This window comes from Phyllobates terribilis, unplaced genomic scaffold, assembly GCF_046119375.1.
Source record: "Phyllobates terribilis strain yellow unplaced genomic scaffold, ASM4611937v1 Scaffold_14__1_contigs__length_39327217, whole genome shotgun sequence".
Classification (NCBI taxonomy): Eukaryota; Metazoa; Chordata; class Amphibia; order Anura; family Dendrobatidae; genus Phyllobates; species Phyllobates terribilis.
The window spans coordinates 497,255-504,607 of record NW_027362774.1 but is presented as its reverse complement, the minus strand read 5'-3'; the positions used below and the strand labels follow the sequence as shown (position 1 = coordinate 504,607).

The window sequence follows — 7,353 nt, the reverse complement described above, 5'->3', positions numbered from 1 at the left end:
AATTTCAGCTTGCCCACGGCCTTATCCTCGACCTCTGCATGCACCATTACCATCAGGTCCAGTTCCCCGTCCCTTACCACGTGCCTTGCTCATTTTAAATGGAGGACAGTATCTTCCACGCTCACTACAAATGACTGAGTTTGGAGCGAACTTATATGTGATCCGTGTGATGGAGAAAACAGAGTTTCAAAAAGCTGGCCTGTACGTAAGTAGTTTGAACAGCAAACTGCTCTGAATTGCTTCACTGACACACTGAAAAATTTTTTTAATGGAGGCCAGAAATGGCAGTATTTTCTGACAACGTATATGTGAGCCGTGTGATGGAGAAAACACAGTTTTAAATACCTGGCGTGTAGGTAACTGTTTTGAACAGCAAACCGGTGTCAAAAACTTTGCTGACACACTGAAATAAAAATTTAATGGAGGCCAGAAATGGCAGTATTTTCTGAAAACGTATATGTGATCTGTTTGACAGAGAAAACACAGTTTTAAACAGCTGGATTTCTAGCGCTGTAATATGGAAAGGACCTGGCTGTATTCTGCAGTGCCAACAAGCAAATGGCGCAGAAAAACGGTGTTCTCTGGATTGCTTTTTAAGCAAATAATGAGGATTAAGATCCAAAGAAAAGTATTCCTGGCCCCTGAGACCTGGGCCCTTGTATAGAAATATCTAACAGCAGCAGAAGGCAGAATTGGAATGGAGACTCTTGTGCTATATGCACTACAGTCTGCTATATACCCTGCCTGCCTGCCTATATACACTGCCTGCCTGATATCTCTGCATATGGATTAGTTAGTCCTCAAAAGGACTGTTTGTTAAGATGGATATGTGTAATGTATGGTTTTTCTCCCTACACTACCTAATACACAAGCAAATGTCTCCCTGACACAGCAGCAGCTCTCCCTACACTGTCTGATTCCGGAGTGACTGTGACGAGCATGGCGGCGCCAAGTCTGATATAGACCCGATGACGCTATACGGCCAGCTAATCACTGTAATGCCACAACCAACATAGCTACGGCATTACAGTGAGTGGCAGGCAATCCCTGCATGTTCATCGGCTCTGTAAAGAGCGCCAAACATGCAGGGAGCAGACCCAAGCTCCCGCCGAGCAACACCGGAAATACTCGGCGAGCGCCGAGCAGTAGCGAGCATGATCGCTCATCACTACTTTTAACTCAACTGTCCCATCAGTTGGGTGTTGCTGAGTACCACGCATTTAAAAAAAAATTGGGGGCCGCTATGATTTCTTTAGTGAAATGCTGGCTCCCTCTGGTGGAGCACTGACTTCTTTAATTTTCTATCTGTTTATAAAAAAAAAAGATATAAAAAAGTTAGGTCTGAGATGTTGTTTTAAAGTGCTACCTATGTCTTTCAATCAGAGCATCCTATTGGTTTTCAACCAGGCAGATAGATTGCTTGCAATAGATGTAATGAGTGAATGGAACAATGGAATAATGCAACAGAATGGGACAATGGAATAATGCAAGAATGGAAGAATGGAACATCATTGCACGTGTCATAATGGGCGCCTGGCCTTTATCTGGCTGTGCTGCTGCAGTCAGCTTCAGTCTGCAGGGAGCCTGCAGACTAGGAAGAAGGTGGACCGCTGCTTGTTTGTTCACTAATTAGTATCCTCTCCCCATCCCCTTGTCTTGAGGCACGTGGGACAGCGGGGGGGAGGGGAGAGTGTGTGAAAATAGGCAGACTTATGCAGATTAAAAATGCGTGCTTGGGCTGCAACTGCAACAAGCAGTAAAGTTGTGGGTTTTAAGGTGTCTATTGATGAACAACATGTCTTCCTAAGGGGAGTCTTGGTCCCTATCCCTACAATCGGTGCCTTCTTGAAGCCAGGGTGCAGTTATAGGCCAAAACCAATTCAGGTTATCGCTTCTCAGCCTTTTGGCTAAGATCAAGTGTAGTATCTGTTCTTTTAAGAACACAAGAGCTACGATGTACACTTGACGAGAGCGATCGAACTCGGAAGGAAAAGAGCTTCGGAGCCCAGCTGACATCAGAGAAAGAAGGCGGATATCAGTCGGAAGAAGAAGCTCTAAGGAATCCAGAAGAAGACGAAGACTCGGAGAAGAATCGGGCTGTCCCGAGGAATCTTCGAGAAAGAAAATCAGCGAGACAAAGACCTTTCGGGGAATTTGTCCAGAACACGATGGGAGAAGAATCTGCATAGCTCCACCCCTTCCGGGAAGAGTGCTTTTCACCTCTACTCTTTTGCTTCTGTGAACTCTAAGTTATATACATGCTCTGTAGTAGCCCTGTCATTTCCAGACATTGGTGTATTATAATTCTTAGCATTATAATTCTCCATACACATGCACTTTAAGGGTTTATTATGTATTTATCCCTTGATTGGTGACTTTGAAGCAGGGTTTATTTTGTTTTTGTTTAACCACTGGACCACCCCAATTAATGAACAATTTCCTTCTTTGATATGCACATGCACTTTGGGTAGTTTCAATCCTTGTAATCGTTGGATTATGTAACGGTATAGGTTACTCTGCAGTGACTCTCTCTGTTAGGCTGTTCTATGCTATTTTGTGGGGTGCACCAGGAAATAATGTTCATGCATTCTGGGTTGGCATTTCTTAGCATCCCTCAAACAAGAGGCATCTGCTTTTATTTTATGTATGTGTTTGGTAATTTCTATGATATTGTTCAGTAAAATAATTTGTTTTTTATACACACTAACTTAAATTGTTCACATTTGTCTACTTGGTCTCCTAGATGTAAGGATTTTTTACCTAGTGGTACAGATTGATTTACACATATTCTTTATATATCTGCAAACTTTCTCATAAAATTCAAAACTAGTATATGGCAGAGGCACATTTTGCAGCAATTATAGCTTTATGTTTATTGAAGAAAAATAATTACAGGCACATATAAATCCCCCTATTAATAATAATTTATTACACATAAAAAAAAATTACAATCAGTAATATGATACCATGGGGCGCCCGTGCAAGAAATATTGATAATCAAGATAAAATATAACATACTGTACAAATGTCAGTGATTCCAATATACAGCACTAGGAATGAATGTGTGAACGACCGTTACATTAAAGATGTGACAATTGCAGAAATACACTGGCATTTTTTTGTTGAGTGCATTTTAAGGTGTGAAAGTGAAGGAGTTATATATTTAATTCAGTGCCCGTGTTCAAAGCAATATATTAGCAGGACTCTGACGCCTCTTAAAAAAGGAGAGGAGAACAGATTAATAAGAATAGAATTTTTTTTTGTTAAACATGCACTTTTCAATAATTTCAAAACATTTCATAACAGCAATTCAAATGGCTATATCTATATACGAGTATAGGAGGAAATAATCTATCACAAATGTCCGGAGCTGAATCTAGAAAGAAATTAGGCTTTAAAACACTAGCGCCGAAAAAAGGGCAGAGGGTATTGCTGAAAGCTGCTGATAGATTAGCGGGTCCTGTGTGACAACCCGTAAGGAAGAATGGCTACTAGGTAAAGGATTGATACTATCACGCTAAACAGCTGCTGAACAGAGAAGGATGAATGAAAGGAATAACAGACATAGAAATAATGCTTCACCAAAATGAGTTGAATGTCCCCCTTTCTTGGTATGTAAATTTGTCTTAAGATTACCGGATAATGATTTGCAGCTATGAAAGTTAATAGATGATTCCCTGGGTTGTGATGATCTACGGATAATTGGTCGGGTGGTACCGAGCTTCTGGTACAGATAGAGGCAGCTAGTGATTGGACGTTTTCCATCTATATATCCTCCTCTTACCATTTTTTTCACCCTTCCATTGACACGACAACATTATTACTGAACACATAAACTCTATCCTTTATATATACAGTATATAATTTCAAGGGAAAAAGCATTTTAAAAAAGGGTTTAAAAAAATTACCGTGTTTCCCCGAAAGTAAGGCCCCCCCGAAAGTAAGGCAGGGTGGGGGGTTTCGGGGGGGGGGGGGGGTCCGCCAATGTAGGGCACCCCCCGATTGTAAGGCAGGGTAGCGGGGGGGGGGCGGGGAATGTAAGGCTGATTGGCCGATCAGCCTGTTCGTCACAGGCTCCCTAGTCCTTGCTGGCCACCAGCTCGAGCTGTGATTGGCCAGTCAGCCGGCTCGCAGCTGATTGGCCGAATCAGCTGCGACGTCACCGCCTACAGGCTCGCTCCGATTGGTCCAGCTTCCCCGGCATCCGAATCGTCAGCCCGGCACCGCAGAGGAGATCGAAACAGAAGGAAAGTAACGGTAAGTTCCGAAACTCTCTCTGTGTGTGTGTGTGTGTGTGTGTGTACGGTATGTGTACGGTATGTGTATGGGTGCCGTATGGGGCTGTATGTGTCAGTGTGTGTACGGTACCGGTACGATACCGTGTTTCCTCGAAAGTAAGACCCCCCCGAAAGTAAGGCAGGGTGGGGGGTTTCGGGGGGGGGGGGTCCGCCAATGTAGGGCACCCCCCGAAAGTAAGGCAGGGTGGGACTTTTGGGGGTAAAATTAATGTAAGACAGGGCCTTACTTTCGGGGAAACACGGTAATTATTAATTTAATTTCATCCTTTTTTATTTTTTATATTCTATATACAGTATATTTATATTTTTAATGATTTATTGTACTACAGTGCTGTTCACCATTCTTGTCACGCTTTCATTTTTTCGTAGACTGTTCAATATCTACAGAAATAAATGGAAATGTATCAAAGTTATATCCTCAGGATTTGTGGTCCAAAGTAATACAACAATACAATATTGTTTTTCAACTTCCATGTTGCAATTTCAAAGAAAAAACTGAATGTGCTACAATAATGGCACCCCTAATTAATACTTGGTTGCACACCCTTTGTCATTGCTGACAGCCTCCAGACATTTCTTGTAGTCATCTGTAAGCTTCTTGCACTTCTCAGCTGGAATTTTCTCCCACTTTCCTTTTGCAGTTTGTTCAAGCTCTTGAATGTTTGCAGGGTTCTTTTTCCCAATGGCAGATTTCAGCTCACCCCTAAGATTTTCAATGGGATTGAGGTCAGGACTCATTGCTGCCCATTTTAAAACAGTCCATTTTTATTTTTCAACCATTCGTGTGTACTTTTGGATGTGTGCTTTGGGTCATTGTCTTGCTGGTGGACCCATGATCTTTGACTCAAACTAAGTTTTCTTACACTGGGTTGGACATTTCATTCTAAAATCTCTTGATAATTCTCTGATTTCATGATTTCTGTGATACGGTCAAGGCCTCCAGTACCAGATGCAGCAAGGCAACCCCACAGCATTATGGATCCTTCACCATGTTTAACTGTTGATAAGGTGTTCTTTCCTTATAAGCTTCATTGCACCCTCTGTAAACAAACTGTTGTTTTGCATTGCCAAAAAGTTCTATTTTTGTTTCATCTGTCCACAGAACATTTTCCCAGAAGGATTGTGGTTTGTCAAGGTACTCTTTGGCAAAGATCAATCATTCCTTTTTATGTCTTTTCGTCAGCAATGGTTTCTTTCTTGACCTTCACCCATAAAGCTCTGCTTGGTTTAGTGTGCGGTGTATGGTACTTGTTCAAACCATGACCCAAGACTGTTCCAGGTTGGCCTTCAGGTCTTTGGATGTTTGGCGCGGTGGTTTTTCCACCATTCGCACCAACCTTCAACAAGACATCTCTTGTCAATTTCCTCGTTCCCCCACACCCAGGGAGGTTCCTGATGGTTCCATGCTTGGCAAACTTCTTAATAACATTGCGCACTGTTGAAACTGTGATAACAAAGTCTTTGGAGATAGCCTTATACCCTTTGGAAGTCTTGTGTTTGCTAATAATAGCAGTTCTGATGTCCTCAGACAGGTCTTTTGTCTTCACCATTGTGACAAAGAAATAGAGCCTACCATGTGGCTTTTTAAAACACTGAAGTCATCATTCATTATCTAATTTATGTCACATGGGCTCGGATAATTAATTACAGGTGAATCTCTTTTGTGCTTTACCACAGACGAGTCAAAATGTGTTTCCATACTAAATTAATGTAAAGGGTGCCAATACCAGTGACACAGCAAGCTTTAGGTTTTTCTATCCCCCCTAATTGTTTTTTGTTTTCAATTATTTTTTTATCATTTGCTCTTTTGTATTTAACATGAGTGCTCTATACAAAAAACTGTTTCAATTGATTCATTTTTTTTCAGGAGTCATTCCACATTATGTACTTCATCTTCATGGGTGCAAATAATGATGAGCAGGACTGTATATTGTATTGTATTAGTGCATTATACCTCCTATTTCTTATTTCTACGCTCTGTACTAACATTTATTATACACATAATCCGCTCGATATGCTTGGATGCTATGTTTGGATTTCTTTTTCCCTTAATAATAAAGACCTTCATTTAAAAACTGCATTTTGTGTTACTTGTGTTCTCTTTGTCTAATATTTCCATTTGTATTGTGATCTGAAACATTTAAGTGTGACAAAGATGCAAAAGAATAAGAAATCAGGAAGGGGTCAAACACTTTTTCACACCACTGTATGTGTGAAGTGTAAAGTAAATTATACAAGGTTTTCTATATATTGAGAAAATATAAATCTGATAACTGTGACTTGCATTTGTATTTATCCCACCGGAGTGAATAGTTTATAGGACCACCTTTGGCTGCAATTACTGCGGCAAGTCTTTTCAGGTATGTCTCTACTAGCTTTGCACATCTAGAGGTAACATTTTCTCCCATTCTTCTATCTCAGTGAGATTGGATGGAGATGTCTGTGAACAGCAATTTCAAGTCTTTTGACAGATTCTCAATGGGATTTCGGTCTGGCCTTTGGGCCATTCACACACATGAATCTGCGGTGAGGGGCTCAGCATGAGGCTGCGGTATGTGCATTGCATTACACACAGCTATTGCTTGCTACATTTTCATACTTACCACAATGCTCTTCAATTCTATAAAATGTCAATCTGACATTTACAGAGTCACTTTTATCCCAAGCTTCAGAGGTACAACTAGAAGATGATTCCAAAAGTATAGTATCCAGAATATTAGTAATATAGAGTGAACAGAAAAATAAGATTATCCCGAGATAATAGAACAAAACACCAACATAAGGTGTCATGCAGTGCTCCATCATTAGTGGCCAATGCTGCCCATGTCAGTAATGTCATACAGAGCCCATATGAATATATTCACTATCAATATTCTAAACCCAGGTATGACAATAGTCATTATGGCACATTATACCCATACATGTGTAGGCTCCGCATGGTGCTGGAATTCAGATGTTCAAAGTGCACATTTCTTATAGCTACTATATTGTACATATGGCAGCTATATGGCACAGTTGAATGGAATTACCCATATGGGCAGTTCATGGGACTAGT

The 7,353-nt window shown here is 40.9% G+C and overlaps 1 pseudogene; it reads left to right on the top strand.

The window, feature by feature from the left end:
* Positions 1-1,887: 1,887 nt before the first annotated feature.
* LOC141175981 (U2 spliceosomal RNA) lies at positions 1,888-1,965 on the top strand (annotated as a pseudogene).
* Positions 1,966-7,353: the final 5,388 nt, after the last annotated feature.